Raw genomic sequence first — 18,164 nt, 5'->3', positions numbered from 1 at the left:
GTGCATGGGGCTGTGGGAAGCCAGCGGGCTGCAGTGAGGAGCAGTCAGCGGGGAGCGGCTCCCACACGTGCTCACTCCCTGAGCTGTAAGTGTGATGGTGATCATCCCTCTTCCCGGGCAAGGCATCCCAGGTGCTAATTAGACAGTGCTGCCAATCCCCAAAGTGATATTTTGACAGCTGCTTTCCATTCCTTGTCTCTGTTAGGTGTATATTGGTGGCTAACCACATTTAACAGCGCGGGTTAGATAACGAAATCATTGGGCTAAGAGCTGATAGGACTGAAAAAAACGATCCCAGATGGAACTTCCTCACTATAGATCGTCAGACCATACCACCAAAGCCCAGCCCTGCTCACGTCCATTAATTTTTCCTTCCCCAGGCCCGACACTGGTGTGTGTCATGGAAGAGCCTCATGAAAATCACAGCTGAAGATGAACATGATGGTTCTCAGTGGCACGTTGGTCCAAAGGTATCAGGCCCCACATTTGAAGTACTTATGAAAATTGGCCTGGTATGTTTTCCTCCTTCCATTCAGCTTCCCAGTCTGGTTATAACATTTGTCCATCTTAGGGCAGTCCGATTGCTTCCCTAGTAAAAGGGATGGGCTGCTAAACTGGAGCAAAGGATCCCCCTGCACCTGCGGGATGCGCTGCATGACCCGGAAAGCTCTCTAATGATTTTGCAGGCGAGATGGAAACTATCAGATAAAAGGCTCTTTGCCTTTTCCAGAACAGCTGCTTTGCTAGTGCAGGCATGCATCTCAGCGTGGCCCAAGTCACAGCTGAAGCTCCAAGGACACTATTTGCACGGCCTCTGTGGATGCCAGCTCTGTTCTGGCTTGCAGGGTTTTAAGGAGGTGAGCTGCAATTGCAATGACATCAGGCAGCTGATGTCGAATTCGGGCTCGGTGAACTCTGAACGTGCCCGCTCCTTGGGGGTGAATCTGGAGCCTGTCGAAAGGACTTCCTTGAGCCACTGCACTCGCTTTTTTGAGTCATAACCGCAGCGTGCGCAGCGCTGCCCAAATGCAGCAAATGACACAAAGGCTGCTCTGAGAGAGGTGTCTCAACAGCTTTCAGTGCGATGTGTTGGGTAATCTTGGAAATACCAACATTTTCCTACTGAGCAGGTTTTAAGAGTGTGTATGCACGGGAAGGGGCACAGGGCAGTGGCTGCTCTCCATGTCTCACTTCTGCAGGAGCTGGAAGTGCAGCACCTGCAGCTGGTTCCCTAAGGTGGCCCTTGATCTCGCAAAGCTTTAGAGGTGAGGAGGTGGACAAAGGAGCTAAAATCTTTGAATCGTGGCTATAAATGGAAGAAGGTTTTTGAGCTGTTCTCCAGTGAAGTGGCTGAAAGCAAAAGTTCTGAGTGCAGAGGAAACAAGTTAGTTATTGTCCCGCAGCCCTTTCAGGCCTGCTTTATGCACAAATATGGCCAAAAATCATTTTTGAAGAGCTACATAGTGATGGGGAAGGACAAAGAAGCAAGAGCTGTTGGTCGGTTGCCCTGCCTGCTGGAGGGCAAAAGGAGCCCAGGGACCCTCGTGCCAGGGAGGGGATGCTCTGAGGAGGGGTCGCTCCCAGGGGAACCCTGGGTGGCTGGAGGTGAAGCACAGCTCCTGTATCCCTGATACTCACCGTCATGCAGCCAAAGGAGCTGCTCTTAGTCCTTCACTGGATGCCTTGAACATCACCTGCAGCCTCTGCGCTGCCTGTGGTGCCACCGTTGTTGGTGTGTGGCAGTGACCAGCTGAGGCTGTGGTCTGCCGGGTGCAGGGGCTGGTGTGGCTCCTGCCTCTGCTTTATGCAGGGGGCATTGCATGGTGAGGGGCTCAGACCCCCCAGGAAATTTGGTCCCAGTCCCCCCAGATCAGTGCTCGGCCCTACAAGCTGGGCAGGGGCACCTTTTTTTGATGAACGGGAAAACTCAGTGTCCCCCAGTAGTTTTTCTTCTCCTCCATCTTCTCTCAGTTTATTTGTCACAATAGGATTGTTAATGTTCATCGTGGTCCGACCCAGGGGTGCCTTGTATCTGCTAGGGACAACCAACAGCCACAGCCAAGGGTTCTTGTTTCAGAACCAATATCTGGGACTGTGAGAATCGCACATCCTAAAATTACCTGTGTGACTACCAGGGCTCCTTGCTGTCGGCGTCATTTCTTCATCGCTGCCACTTCAGCGTAGCCCAGCATCTGAACTGAGGGCTTCCTTTCGGTACGTGCCTGAGTTTAACTAAAATGTACCATGAGGCATCCAAAATGCGAATTAGAGGTCTACACAAAACGCTTTACAAGGCACTCTGGATGAAGGGAATGTACTGTATAGATATGGTATCTAACAGAAAATATTCTAAAGACCCTCCTTTGTTCAGAGTGTTTTACATCATCTGCTGTACACAGAGCTGTGCTGCTTCTCTGGCAACTTCTGATGTGCTGAGCTTTTGAGAAGTAGGATGCTGATGCTTTCTAGTGAGGATCCTGGCTCTACTGCCACATGTTGAAAATTAAGATTTTGCTTTTTTTTATTTTATTTTTAAAGAAAGAAAGGAGGAGGAACCTGAGGGGAAAAGCATGGGGTGTGAGACGAGTGAGACAAGCAGAGCCAAAGACATTGGTGGGTAGTGACCAAGAGGTGTGAAATGTCAGCAGGTAGGAGCGGGTGCCCAGCATGATTCCTTGCAGAAGAAGCTGCTCCAGGAGCGGTCGGGTTGAGGCATGCACCATGTAAGTGGTGAGCTGTTTGTCATTACTCAGGGGAGCAAGACAAATGAGAAATCAATTGAACATCAAACCATTGTTGCTGATTGCCTATGTTGAAAATAAATGATTCATCGAGTGCTTTAATTGCTTCATATGCGTGGCAAGGAGTTCCAGTCCTGATTTACGGACCTCTCCACCAGTCAGTCAGGAAAGTCTTGCTCCTACTCACTTTATTTGTGCAACAAACATCCTTTTCTCTTGGCATGGATTAAGCCAACCCACTTACAAACTTTTTTTTTTGTTCTGATTGTTTATTTTGCCTTTAAGTGACTGGTAATTTCACTCACATGGTGCTTTTTTTTTTTAGTTTTTATTTTGTAGCAGAGGAGCCCGGCAGGGATGGGGATGGCTGTGTGCAAGGCGCTGGGCTCCGTGCCAAGCAGGGCAAGTAGATGACCCCATCCCCAGAGATCTGCAGTCCACAGCGTAACATGGATTTACAGTGTCCACTGGCTGAATTAGTGGGAAAGGGGACCTTTGGTGACTTAAAAGCCTTTTGTAACTCCCCATGCGATATACTGTGGGGTGCTTTGTGCCTTGAAATCCGTAAGCCCTCTGTAGATAGAAGCGGTTGCTCGCAGGGGTTGAAGGAGATGGTGCCTCCTCCCCGCCGCTGTGTCTCTGTTTACCCACCAGCCCGAGAAGGAGATGTTGGAGATCTGCCTCTGCTTTTCCGTAGCAGTTTGATAGGGTCGTCAAAACAGAAGGGAAACAAGCGGGTGTTTGCTGTAGGTGAGGGGAGGGGATGGGGAGGGAGGTGGAACCCAGCTTGCACAACTGCTGGGCGGTAGCAGCAGGGAGAGGTGTGAGGAGAGCTGCAGGAACAGGGAGGTCCCCTCGGCTGGCTGGACAGGGCAGGTCTCTGGTGGTGCTGGCCAAAAAAAAAAAGAAGGAGGGAAAAAGAAATTTGGCAGTTGTCTCAGTTTATCAGGTGGCTAAGGCAGAGGCAGCCTCTCGCTAGCCCTGTGTGCCCCAGCCTTGCGAAGGGGGAAGCGACCTGCCAGTTGTCCCTTCGCCACCTGAGCCATGGTGGCTGCTGTCGCCCTTGGGTTCTGTGGCTCTGCCCAGGTCTTTCTGCGTGCCCTGAGGCCAGGCTGCAGGGAAGCAGTGCCGGTTGTCTGGGGGGAGCCTTCTCCTGTCAAAAAGATCATTGTGCCACCAAGCTCCTTGATCTGCCGCAACCACAAGGGAGATGGTGACCAACAAACCAGGGCTGGAACAGCAAGAGGGAAAAAAACTCGAACCCAAACAAAACCCAACAACAAAACAACGGCAATCTCTTGCAATCATTTGCCATCAAGTGGAGTCATAACTCAGTTGCCCAGGGGCTGATTAAGGATGGAGCCTGACGAGCCTTTCACTTGATACAGCCCACAGGTGCTGTTATAGGTTGAACTGGATTGCAGAATTTGTCTGGCTAAGAAATAATACTTTTCACCAGGTTGTTTTTCAGCTGGATCATTTTTTTCACCCACCTCCTTGCAGCAGTGCTGGGGCTGGCAGGGTGGGAGCTGCAGCACAGGAGATGGGAGCACCAGGGTGGGCAGGAGCTGCTTTTTTTTTTTTTTCTATAACTTCACGCCATGGCTGCTGGGGCTTTGGCTGGCAGTACCTACATCAGCCTGGCGTAAAGGGTCTCCAGCCTCTGTACACACAGGATTTCTTTGTGATTTGACTAACCGACTTGGCTCGGGCTACTTGGCAGTGAAACAGCTAACAGTGTCGCCATGTACATGTGTCTTTTTTTGGGTGATATATTTTTGCATTGTACTGGAAAGAGTTCATGTCCTGTGTCAGTCTGCTCAAGGGAGCCCTCATAAATGAGAAGATTAAACCTAGAAACACCTCCTGGTCTGCGCCCAAGCTGTCTCTGGTGCTTTTGAGCCTCCCACCGCGTGACAGTATAGCACAAGTGGGTTACCTGCCTTTCTGTTTCCCTAATGAAATCCTGAGTTCTGCAATATTTTGAAAGCCTGTAAGGGAAGGGTCCGAGTTCTTTGCCCCCCATCCAGAGAAGCTGTGCAGATGGGCACTGGTAGGACAGCCTCTGTGCTGCACCTCAGCGCACGCTGGCTCTAGTTGTTGTTGGGTCTAGTTGTTCCTCTCTTTGGTGTGCAGTTTTCCTCACTCAGCAATGTTTCAGTTGAATACAGCATGGATTGAATATGGCAAGGGAGAACAGGGTTAAGGATTGACAACTTTGACTTCAAAACAAGGTTTTTCAGTAGGAAGGTAGCTTGGGAGGTCAGGAAGAGCATTCTATGGTGAAAAGAAAGGAGACGAAAATGATGCTGAGGGTGATGCTGGGCGTATAGATGATGTGATCATATAGCCATGGGCAAGGACCAGAACCTGAAAAGGTGCTGGTGTGCTTGTGCTGCTTCTTTTCTCATTACTGGTTAAAAGACAGCAATGTGAATCTGGGGAGGATTCAGCGTTCCCCATCTGAAGGACACACATTAGCAGGGAAGTGCCTCTGTAAGCATTGCTTCAGTGCTGGTTCTGCAAAGAGGTTGCAGGAACTCATTATTCATGATTTTATCTTGCTACCTGAAATACATAAATAGCCTAAAGGTTCCTCTGATGGACTTCTTCCAGCTCTTTGATGTGCCAAAGATAATTTCTGTACATACTCCCTCAACCTGTCCCCACTCCCTACCTCAGGTTTAATGTTTCTACTTGTTATGTTTACCTGTCTGTACTAGACTGTAAGCTCTCCAAGGCAGGGACCTTGCCATCTTTCATGTTGAAGTACCTTGAAGGAGTTGTAACATCAACAGCTATAAAATGTGATATAAATTATCAAAGCAACATCAACTAACACAGCTCAACTCTTTGGCCTCTTCTGCACCAGGCAAGCTTTGCATGGGGCTGCTGGCTGCTCGTGACACTGGCTTGGCAGGATCTGTGCCAGCAGTGCCGGTAGCCTGGTCCCAACAGGCAGCCGCTGTCGTGAGAGCACGCAGTGCCCTGCAAGTCCTGTCGCTGTTATGATGAGCGGGGTGATACAGCCTGTGCCCGCCTGTAGCTGGGCTCCTTATGAAGTGCCTTTTTGGAAGGTGTCCACTCAGAAGAAATCACATTGCCGGTGCCAGGACCCCATGCCCCCGTTGGTTTAAAAACTCAGAACTATACCCCAGAACTTTTATTAACTCAAGAGCCTCATGGTGCTCTGGATTTAAGTTCCCTTGCGTGAGACCATAACAGTGGAAGCAAACGGATGCATCTCTGCCTACGGGAACTAAAGCAAGAAACAGGCAGAGCCAAGCAATGCATGCTCCCCTGCCCCCGTCCCGCATGGCTCCAGAGCATCCCCAGGGCTGGAGCCACCATCCCACAGTGTGTCTGGGAGCTTGCTGCCCGGACCCACGGTCCAAACTGCACTTGCAGCCAGGTCTCTCTCAGCTTCCCTGCTTTGGAGCTGGTTCCTTTGTGCAGCCTGGGATGTGTCAGGGAGAGACCTTGTTTTTATAACCTCCTGTTATGGCTGGAGGTGATGCCTCTGCAGTGACAGCTGGGGAGCAGACTTTGATCTGGTGCCTCAATGCCTCCTCTGGGAATTCAGGCCTCTGAGTCTTATTTGCCCTGGGCAACAGTCGAGAGGATTTCCCCTAAGTAAAAAGCCATCAAACCTTATCAGCTGTCTTGCTATTCCTGTGTCACCGCCCCTTGAAGACAACATCTCCCACGGAAAGGTCAGGCAGCAAAATTTCTGGGTAAGAGCCCAGTGGGCAGCCCAAAGCAGCGCAGAACTGGGGGAACATGTCCCGAGACCGGCGCAGCCCCATGGCACCCCCAGCAGCTCAGGGACCAGCAGCCATCAGGCCAAGAAGCCAAGTCCTAGCTAACTCCCTGCCAACCACGCAGCCTCTCTGTCCACCCTTGAGTTTGTGGTACGTGTGGGCAGGGTGCCATCACCAGGGTCTCACCGGCATCGGGTGGCTTTCACACACCTAGAAAAAACCTGCACGGAGCCCACTGAGCCCTGGCCAGTGGGTGAGGGGGCAAACTGGGCTGAGGCTGCAGGCAGGCATTCGGTCCTGCATGTGGTCCCCAGCACCCACCGGTAACAACCTGAGGCCAGACTGTGCTGCTGCTGCTGCTGTGGGGTGAGCCAGGCTTGCTTTGGCATTTTGCAGCTCTCATCACTGCAGCATCCCAGAAATCAGAGGAATGGGGGCTGGTGGAGGAGCAGGGTCAGGATTAGGGATGGGAAACTGGGACATCCTAGTTCTGCTTCTGGCTTTACTAGACACCCTTACTTTCCCTGCTTGTGGGAAGGCTGATGAAGCCCTCATGCTTTTCATGCCAGTTTGGTTTCTGAAGGGTGGACCATGGTCTTTGGAGGTAAACTGCTGGGCTATAGTGCCGTTGCACGTACACGTTGCTTCTTCCAAGAAGCTTATTTCCAAAGGCAGGGGAGTGGTGTTAAAGGCCCAGTGAACTGGTTCATGCAGGGAGTTTACAGGCCCTATGCCCAGCCAGACCGCCCTGCTCGAAGCAGGCTTTGCTTTAGACCTCAGAAGCGCCTGCAGTTTTGGTTACTTCTTTTGCACATCTGCTCTTGCAGACTGCTCAAGGCTCTTCCATATTTCTTTCAAACAGAGCTATTATTTCACTGACCCAGGCCTGCTATTCACTGATGAATTGGAAGCTGTTCATTGCAGCTTGAAATACCATTTTCCTACTCTTAATGCTTCCCATTCATTTTCTGTGGCGATCGGATTCATAACAGCAGATATGCAGCGTTCATTGATACTTGATGCAGCAGCAATACCCTCAGCAAAGGCTTTTTTGTACGTACGGCTCCAAACCTTTCAACCACCCTATCATGGAAAGCCATAATGTCCCTTTTCTGCAATGCCCTGAGCCACCTGCAGCCCCTGAAAGAGCACTTTGTTTCTTCAATTAAAGAAACAACACAGGCAGTGTCTGCGCTGGTGGCAAGGGAGGGCTCTGGGTAATCTCCTTTTGCCCTGCCCCCATCCTTCAACCCCCACCCCACCCCCTCTTGAGGCTGAATTTCGGCCCCACTGCTGTTTAAAACTAAACGGAAGGATATTTGCAGGGTGGGTTATTTTAGCTGCTAAATGAGCCTCCTGATGTTATACTACCAGGTGGGGCTAGCTCTCCTGGGGTGGCAATCCTGCTAGGAACGATTCCTGGGTGCTGAGGTTTGACACGAAACAGCCACAGTTTACTTCTTGCTATCTTTGGAAAACCATAAACCTCTAAGTGACCAGTGGGCAGTGGGGGTGTTTTCCCTTTTTACTTTTCTATTTTCCCAGAAAAGCACTTGTGTGGGGAGAAGATGCTGCACTACCTTTTGCTCACAGAAAAGGAGTCTGACAGCTTAGCACTGCTCAGAGACAGGAAAATTACTTTGTCTAGTGAATATTCTAAAGAGATGAAATAACAGGGCACAATCAAAAATCTGTTTAAAAGAAGAGCTGTCCCACTCGTGCTAAGCCAACAGTTTCACTGTTTTGCTCATCTTTGCAGAATAAACTTAGAGAAGGAATGGTGGAAGTGCCTGTAAATGCTTTTTGCTAAAGAAAAGGAAGATTCAGGCTGTAATCTGTGTTGGCAACCAGAGGAAAATTCTCTGCCCCAACAGATAAGTGGTGGTTTATTATGGGCATATCCTTGCTGGCACTTGCCTGTTTCACCTACTGGGAAAAGGAGTCGTCACCCCAGCTCGGTGCTGTCAAGCACCACCCAGCAGCAGCGGGGTGCGATACCAACACTTGCTTGTTTTCAATAAACAGAGTTATGTTTTGAAGGGGATGGCAACATTGTTTAAGAAAAACAGTACTTAAGGAAGGATGGATTATAGGCTGAGCTAGAAAAGTGCCAGAGATGGCAAAGATAATCTCTGAGCTGGCACGCTGCAGCCCCCCAGGTTTTGTGGTGCTGGGAGAAATGGCTGGCGGATTATCCCACAGCTGAGCCATTTGGGGAGGTGGACATAACGCTTTGGATCACAGCTTTTTCTCTGCCACACGTTTTGACTTTCCTCCTGTGGCTGTCGCAAGCAGGGGGTGGAAAGCTGGAGTCGCCTCTGCATCTCAGGAGCAAGAGAAAGTCACCTTAGGTGCTCGGTCCTTGTAAATTCTCCCCTCCTTTCAAAACCTGTGCCTATGGTTTTGTCCCACTTGGACTCAAAGCAACTGCAGAGATGGAGCAGGCATGAACCTGCTCTCCCCGTGGTGTGCAGGGCTAGCGGGGCTTGCAGGTGGCCCGGGCCACTGCAGGCAAGCAGGGAGGTGGCCGTCCCCTGGGCTCCCAGGCATGGTTCCTGCTGGAGCCCTGAAAAAAAAACCACCTGGCGTGAGAATAGCTTTCCGGGATTCCCCTTTCCTGCTGTTCTGCTGGAGGGCTGAGCCACTTGTTTATCTTGTGGGAGAAGTCCGCAGCCACAGTTAGCTTTGCATATTTGATCCTGTCTGAGGTCATTTCTTTTCCTATCTGCAACATTTCTACTGCAAGCACCTGTAATTCTTGCATTGAGGTAACACTTCAAATTGCTCAATGAACATATTACCTCTATTGTCCCCATGATCTCAAACACAAATGTTGTGGCAGTCACCTATTATTTGTGGGCTTAGTTAAACAAGTGCCAGAGGTAGCCATGGGTGGCACTTGAGAGCCAGCGCCTGCAGAAGCCCCAGGAGCCAGGCATGGTGCTGCCATCCCTGCGCCAAAGGCAGGGTGAGCACGGGGTACCGCCAGGACACCCGCTGGGGTGGCTGCACTCGCTTTTGCTGCACAGCCCACAGCAGCACACTTGGGGTTTTAAAGGACATGGTTCCTACTGAGCAACGTCGGGGTTGTGGGTGTGCGGCACTCCTGAAATTCAGGCTGTACTTGAACGGGAAAAGGATGTGTGACTGGAATGATCAGAGAGGCACAAACTATCTGTACGAGATGAGACTGAATCAATCAACTTCAGCCTAGGAAGGAGACGACTCTGGGCTATGGCAGCGGTCTACAACATGACGAATAGCAGGAGGAATGGCAGCAGTTGCTTGTAAGACAGGAGCTGAGGGATGTTAAATGAAATCATCAGGCAGATATTTTTTAAGGCATAGAGGAGGAAGGCTTTTTTTTCACACAAGCATAATTAATTGGTGGAACTCATTGCCATGGGATGCTTCAGGTGCCAGAACTATACATAGGTTCAAAGAGCAATTAAGCAAATTAATGGGACAGCAGTCTAGGGAGGCCTGTTAGAGCTGCTGCAGCAGATGCAGCCTGTGGCTTGGGCAGTCCCTGGGCTGCCAAGTGCTGGGGCTTGCAGGGCTGAGCCAGGCTCGCTCCACTTACCCCCTCCCCCCGCCCCCATAGCCCCCATGGGCCCGAGCTGCAGAACAGCTGTAGAGTGTCTTCTCTTCCCAGGGCTTGCCATGCCAGACTGAAAATACTCCCTCTGTGAGGATTTTTCTCAAATGTAAAAAAATCAAAAGACGTCTGAATATCATGGTGAGGTACTGGGAGGGAGGAGAGTTTGGCAGCTCTCACTTCTCTGAGGTGCATTCCTGTGGGAGCGTAAACTGGCCCTGTTTGGAGAGCTGTGGGTTTGCCTTCCTCCCCCTGACCCCATGCTGGCAGCAGTGCTGCCCAAGGGCCAGCCGAGCCACCAGCAATGTGGGTGCCGCAGGGCGTGTGAGGCTGAGGGGGCAGCAGAACAGGGAGGGGACACAGGATCATGTTAGCTGCCCTAACTGCACCCTCAGCCTCGCATCCATACACCTGGACATTTTGGCCTTTACCCCAGCACGCTCTCTTTAATTGTGGGATGTGAAAGTGTCACTAGATGCAGGTGTAATGTCAAAAATTGCGAGGAAACAGCCCACACGTATATACAGGTGGAGAGAGAGGGGGGTAGTCTGCAGACTGTGATTAAAGCTCGGTGCGTTTACATTTTAAATGCTTCAGTACTCAATTTAGATAGCTTAATCTTTGAGAATTAGATAGCTTAATCAGACAGAAATAGAAGCTGCACAAAGAAGGCTCTGTAAAACCCCAGGGCTCTGGGTATGGGAGCCCCAAGCCTGACTTCATTTTTGTTTAATGCAGCAGTTTGTTAGGCACTTTTTAGAAAAGTATAAAGACAAAGTGCTGGAAAGAGATTTTGTGTGTGGAGATATGTAAAACAAGACCTGTGATTTGTTTATTACATTAAAGAACACAGCCAGAGCTTTAGGATAAAAGGGTATAAAATAAATGGCTTGGGAACCCAAATGGCAGCATTTTTTGCCTGGCAAAGAGAGAGGCAGCATGTGGATTGTGTCAGGCTGCCTCTTCAACACCAGCCTGGGGTTAAAGTGATGCTAAGGTCAGCTCTATCTGAAGGTCTCCCGGTGCTTTGCAAGGAGTCACAGTTTTGGGCTGTTGCATGTGGCCATCCAGACCCACTGTGCTGCATGTAAAACATGGGAAACCTGATGGGATGTTCGCTGTAGCTGTAGGTTTGGGCTCATAAGGCCACCGACTGTCCTGATAAGAAGATAGTCAATGGATGTGATCTGCAGAGAATAAATCCAGAGTGATTCCAAGGCTGTTTATTGCAAACCAAAAATTATCTTTGGAAAATTGTGGTCTTGGAAAATAAGGGAGGTGACAGCAGTGCTTACCTGTGACACAGCGTTCCTGGGCTTCCATGGAAATTTATGAGTCCTGCTGTATAATCTGCTTTTTCACTCCTGTTTATCCTACCTTGATCACTTGGAAAACCTGTATTCACCCAGGAAAACTGTACTCGCCCCAAGGTGTGGAAGCGTGGGATTATTTACGGTGCTCTGGAAGGGCACAGCTGCTCCAGGCAGGGGTGGGCAGTGCATGCCCTGCAGGGACACCCTGCGCGGGCTGGGGGAGGCCGTGCTCAGCCTTTCCACCACTGGACAATGGGCGCTTATTGCGCAGAACTGAGAGAAGTTGTTGCAAGGAAATATTGGAAGGATGCAGGGGCATCTCCTATGCCCTTCATTAATCTCTTGGGTTTTTTTGGTTGAAACTCTCCATCCAGTTAATATCATACTTTTTCCTTCATTGTTTCTTTCCTCTGTTTATTCTGTTTTTTTTCTTTTTCCTCTTGTGATGCTTGAGAAACACCAGTGAAACACTAATTTCAGGCAGATTCTTGCCCTTTGTCCTTCCTTGCTCACTCCAAGCGCGCTCAGCTAGGCTCCCTCTACTTACCCTTTGCTTGTTTTCTGCTTTGAGGGTGGCCCCAGGGTTTGCCTCTGCAAACAAGCCACCCCGGCAGGGTGACAGGAGCTCCTTGTGATGCAGTGCCACACCATCACCCCCCTGCCCTCCCTGAAGCTGAAGCTGCGCTTTAAGGCCTGAAGCAAAGCGAAAATCTCTGCAGTTTCAATCCACAGCCAGAAGCACAAGGCAGCGAGCAGGGAGAGGCTAATCTATTCAGGTCATTAAGACGTGGGCAGAACTCAGCCTGTCCTAACGATCCCCTTTGAAATCCTATATGTATATAATTCATTTTGTGCTCCAGTGGATCCTGCCTGAAACTGGTATTGCAATTCTGTTTCTGCTCATCTGCTTTTGCATTCAGTACTTTGAGGTAGTTTACATAAATGGGTGGCTTTAATGTTCGTTCCCATTGTAACTGCCTGGAAGCTGTGTGGGGCTAGGCCCCCTCCACCCAGGTTTTGACAGGGGTAGGATTACTGAGGGCGTAAGGGGCTGGTGGCTCTTGCCGGGAGCCCCCCAGGATGTGCCAGCAGGCACGTGCTGTGCGGCAGGGGATGGGGCAGCCCTGTGGTGCCACCTGCCCCACTGCCCCCAGCCCTCCCTGCTGCTTGGAGGGGTCTGTGCCAGCCTCACGCTGCAGAGCGGGGCCACAAATGTGAGATGGTCTGTGTCAGCCTGTGAGGGATACCGAGAGCTGGCTGCAACAGCTTTCAAAGCTAACTGGCTCTATTTGTACAAGGGTTTGTTTGGTTTCCTTTATGACTGATTTTGAAAGATCAAATTGTTCCCAGAACATGCTTTCCAGGCTGATGGGATTGCCATTCGCCATGACCTTCCCCGCAGCCAGTTGTTGGCTCCCCTGGCCTGTTCCACATCAGGCTGGACATTGTGGCAGGGTGTGGGACTTCCTACACCAGCTCATCGCTCCGCAGCATCTACCTGCTCCAATCTTGATTTGGGGTCTTTGGATGTGATCACAACAGACACCTCAGGAGAGGCTGGGCAGGCCACTTCTAGGCATCAGCATTTTTGCTGTTGAGAGGCACCAGCTTTATTTTGGCGAAGCAAATGCAGCATTCGTATGCGAAGGCAGGACAGCAAGAGGCTTTCCTGACAGTTGTGCTTTCATCGTTACCCAACGAAAGGGTCCTAGGAAAAAGACACTATCCTGCTGCCTGCAGGGCATTTCACACTGCTCTAACCAGCTTTAATTTTAGCAGCTTGGCATAACTCTGTGTGTGTGTGTTTCATGTTTCCCTTTGCAGTCCAGCTCTGCAGGCTTTGCTGGAGCTTGTGGCCTGGAGCTTGAGCGCACAGCAGTAGAACATGAACAAATGACCGAAAGATTTGTGATAACTGAGCACTTTCTCCAACACCTAGAGCAACTGCATTGATCTCAACTCAAAGCTGAATCTTGCACTGTAAACAATAAATGACAGATGCTGGACTTAAAAACAATCTCTTGTCTGTCCTGAGAGGACACACAACTCCTTTGTAAGAGCATGAGCCATTCCTGGGGGTTACAAAGCAGGGAGGAAGAGGAGGAAGGGAGGAAAAAGCAGCACCACCATGTTTAATGCTGAACCTCAGATGAACTGTGTCAACAGGCATACACACACAGAAAAAAAGACACCACACCTCATATCTTTCCTGGGTAGATGTTAAAACCACTGCTAGAGCTGGCTGAAAAGATTATTTTGGAGTTTGGTGGCTAAAGAGAAAACCTAAGACACAAAATATTGTTTCTAGCAGACCCAAAAACTAAGGGGTCATTTTGTCTCCAGGTTGTTCTGCTCTCCTCAGTGTCACCTGTAAGCTGAGCAGCAAAGCCAAAACAACCCTTTGCCATTTCATCCCGGTGACATTTCTCATGTGCTTGCAGTTTTTACCCAGCTTTTCCTGTCCCCCAAGCATGGAGCAGTGTTTTTCCCAGCTGAGCCTTGGTATGCAACAGCATTGGCCCAGAAGCAGCCTGGCACTGGTAGCACAGCTACCCCAGTGCCTGGCTGGGCTTATGGTTTTGGCAAACAGCTACCACGGGGCAGAGGCTGCTTTTACAGCTCCCCACCCAGCTGCCTGTGCTGGGAGGCAGGGAGCTGTATGGAGGCAGTGGTTGTAGGGTCACTGTGCCCCAGTTGTCCCCATCAGTGCATGGACTCATGAGAGATGCTGCCTGAGTCCAGGCATCAGTTTGGACCAATATAAACCTGCTAGCAGACAAGGGATTTCTTTGTCTGTCTTCCCCCCACATCAGCCAGTGGGCAAATCCATCCTGCCTTTTAGCAAGGAAGAGTGGTTTGCCCAATTCCCCAATTAACTAGAAGGTGCTGCAAACTATGACTTCATGGTGGAGATCTGGTGGCATTAGAATTCCTCCCTCTGCTGAAAGAGCCTCTCTTCTTCCTGCTCCCAGTACAAACCACTTTTGTGGGTTTTCAGTGAAAAAAGTACCTTTCACCCAGCTTACTGTAACAGGGGTCTTGCCCTGTACTCAGCTGTGCTGTGTTAGTGAGTGTCTCTGGGTGGAAACAGAGACAGCAGCTCCCCTTGCACCTCTCCTGCATGCTGCGACTCACCAGCTCTCCTCTTTCATTTCCCACCGGTGCAATACAAACCCCCTGAGCAGCAAAACTGATTTATGCTTGTTTTTTTATTCAAGGTCACAGTAATGTATTGCAGCTCATACGCAGGGTTGCCTTTTAAATTAAAGGTGATCTGAAACTGGCTGTCAGAAATCATCCAATTGCTCCCTGCCATGTCTCTAGCACAGGTGCCACACACACCACCCACACCCCCTTCCCCTTTTTACCTCTCTCTCTCCCCTTTCTTCCATTTTTTGTAATGAGCTCCTTAGCTACACCACTGTGTATGAACCTGTAGTAGGATTAAGGTGAGTTGAACCCTGAGGCTATATTTGGCTCAGATTTATGTCAAAAGGCATGGGGTCTGTGGTGCTGGAAGGCAGGCAGCAGCTGAACGTGCTTGTTGTGACCCCTGCAGTGGGGATGTGCAGAAGATAACATCAGGCGTGGGGGACTGGGAGCTGGGGATCTCCTGGGCAGGACACTCTCATGGCTCTTCCTCTAGTTCAGTGCATGCTGCCACCATCATCTTGAGCTGGTGAGGGTAAGGGAGGACCTTCTTCATATGCACTGTGAACAGAGGTCGAGCTGAGCTATTGGGCAGTGAGGCTCTGTGAGCTGGCTGCTCCAAGATCCTGTAAAATTGGAGAGTGCAGGAGCTGGAGAGGACCCCAGAAGCACAAGGCCACCATGTGTTTCTCACAGGACAGAGGCAAAGCTTGCAAACCCCCTTGGCCACATCTGCACTTGGGACAGGCTTTGGCATGCTTTGTCCTGTGACCTGCACGCTCTCGCAGAGGGTCGCCTGGGCTGCCAGCTGCCCAGCCAGGGCACGTGGGGCTCGGTGCCGCCCATGTCCAGCTCCCTCAGCACCGCAAATACGATGGGCTGGGTTTGTGTGAGGGTAGCTGAGTTTTCCCTCTCCGAAGGGTGCCCTGGGGAAGCTGGAAGTCCTGACTGAAGGCTGGTGTGCCAGTGCACTGGGTGGCCGATGTGTCTCAGCAGGTCTGGAAGCCAGGCTCCTTGGTGCCACCGGCGATGGCGCAATGCGGGACCTGGGAAACGGAGCACCTCTGCACGTTTTAGAGGAGGGCCAAGGAGGCTTGAACGTGACAGTGCCACATCAGGGCTTCCATTGGCCTAAGTCAGGTAGCACAGCTGAATTCAAAGGCTGAATTACTCTTGGCTAAGGATGGCATCTAAGTTTGCCTGAAGCCCAATAAGGTAGAAAAAAAAGTTTTGTTTCCCAGCTTCCCAACATCAGATTTCAACTACGGTAAATACCGATTTGCTTTCAGAAGACAAGGTTAATTATCAAATTAGATTAGAAATCATTAAAAAGCTATTTTTGTGCGTTACAGTGGGGTAATATATGGCTAGAGTCTTGAAAGTTATCAGCCTCCTCAAAACTGTTCATCGGGCACATTTTTCCTCAGGTTGTAATCCTAGTTTCAGTCCTGTGTGCTCCTTGAAGCTTTCTGTAAGGCATCAGATGGTCGTGTCATACTTCAGTGCCTCCATGTAGCAAGCCTCGCTCATACTTCTGTTTAGTAATAATGCAGCTACCAAATGTCACCCATCACAGACAACCAAGCAATGTGACACTGGTGACTCACCCCACATTCCTGGGAACACCTTGGCCACAGACACACTTTTGTGAGCGTACCACGCCCTTTCCTGCAGGCTTTAACACACCTGGACTGAAAAGCATCCTAGTATTGTTGGCTTAAGAAAAGTGGTCCTCTGACAGGTTAGCCACTTGGCTACCATTATAGAAAGGTACTACTGTATGACACATTTTGCATAATGTACCGTTAAAACATCCTAATGGTGTTTGCCCGCAGATGTTTGCCACTTAAAGAGCCAGGATGCAGAAAGTGTTCATTTTACAATGATCTAAAACTGGAGTTACCACAATATGACACACACGTGGAATAAAGAAACTGAGAGGTGATATACTGTATCTCTTTAGATACATCTGCTTGATGAAGTAAATAACAAAATAGGCTTGTTTGGGATAATACGGTTAGGCTTGGACAGAAATGCTGTATTTTCAGATTCACCCAATGATTTATTAATGTTTTTTTCTCACATGAACATGTAATTTGTTTAAGTGCATTGCAAAGTTTAAGATCTGATTCTGTTTTCACACTAGTTTCTCTGAAGTTTATACTGGACCCAGTGTGGTGCAGATTTAGCTAATCCCTATCCCTGTTTCAACACATAACCTAAATAATATTAAATGTTACAAGCTGTGCTTGTATTTGCGTTCTGCTTCTCACTGAACTCCATGGTATTTGCCAACATATAGAATTCAAATTTAACCTGACAATCTGCATCCTAAAAAATATTTTAGATGTTGCCATTACCTGATTCCCTCCCTTTTGTTTCCACATTCTCCTGTTTATAATATCGTTAGGAAGTTCTAAGCAGATTTCCCACCACCATTCTTGTTTAGAAATGGAAGCATTTATAGGTAAACTAGTTTACAAAATAAACGGGATGGTTTTAACTGCCTTTATGGTGGGATAATCCCTTCCGCTGTTGGGTGCGGAGTACACTTACCTCTGCCTGCCTCTGAGGAGATGGAGACAAATCGCTGCCAATGCTCTGTGTAAACAAGCCCTGGTAATGTCACTTCTCTCATGGGAGGCATCCCAGGGCTGCATGTTTCCACAGCGCCAGTTTCTCTCAGCACCACTACCTAGACAAGATGTAGTGACAATAATTTTGATACCTGATGTGCCTGCATTTTAATTGTTTCCCTGAAATTTCTGCTCTGTCCAGACCATGAAGTTGGGGTTTTATTTCACTGCTGCTTTTCCCTGTATTTATCTCTGTGTGTTGCAGTACCTCTCACCAAGGAAGACAGGCAGTTCCGTGTCCAGTTTGCTGTCATTGGATCATTTGGAAGGCTGGAAAGGCAGCCATGGGCAAGTAGAGATGCTGCCTGCCTGCCTCCCAGGCTCTCGAGAAGCTGTTGATGAGCAGAAGTGTTTCACTTAAGGGCCAAGAGGTGCCAGACCCCTGTTCCCTAGATAACCAGAAGAAGCTATTTAGAGGAGGCTTTTCCACCCCATAAACTGTGGGGCATGCAGAAGCCCCTTCTTTTGTTTCCCAAATTCATTTCTGGCTGCAGAATCTACCTGGACTGACATCATCCTCCAGTAAGGGTGAATCAGCATGGTTGGGGAATACAGTTTTGCAATCCCTTAATGACAATTCGCCACGGCCTGTCCCTGTATCAACTGGCCAGGGAGACAACGTTAGTGCCCGGTAAGCAAGAAACATGTTTAAACCTGTGACTTAAGCAATGCCGCTGATGCTGCAGCTGTGCACATGGCCTGCGAGGAATTTTGTTGCTCAGCCCCATCTAGTGGCACCGTCTTTGGAAGGACGGCTGTGGCTGGGGCGGGGGAGGGCGACACGGCCCGTGGGGACGGTGGGTGCCCATCAGGGGTGCTTAATTATAGCTGTTCTCCTTTTGGATGCATGCATGTGCAAGTGTACATGTTGGTGTGGATCTCTATAGTAACATATACCAAAACGGTGCAGAAGAGTCGACATGATGCCCATCCACCAAAATAAGGCACAAAGCTGATCTACGTAG

Source organism: Falco biarmicus, chromosome 1 (assembly GCF_023638135.1).
Source record: "Falco biarmicus isolate bFalBia1 chromosome 1, bFalBia1.pri, whole genome shotgun sequence".
NCBI classification, from domain to species: Eukaryota; Metazoa; Chordata; class Aves; order Falconiformes; family Falconidae; genus Falco; species Falco biarmicus.
The sequence above is the reverse complement of the archived record's forward strand: the minus strand, read 5'-3'. Positions refer to the sequence as shown.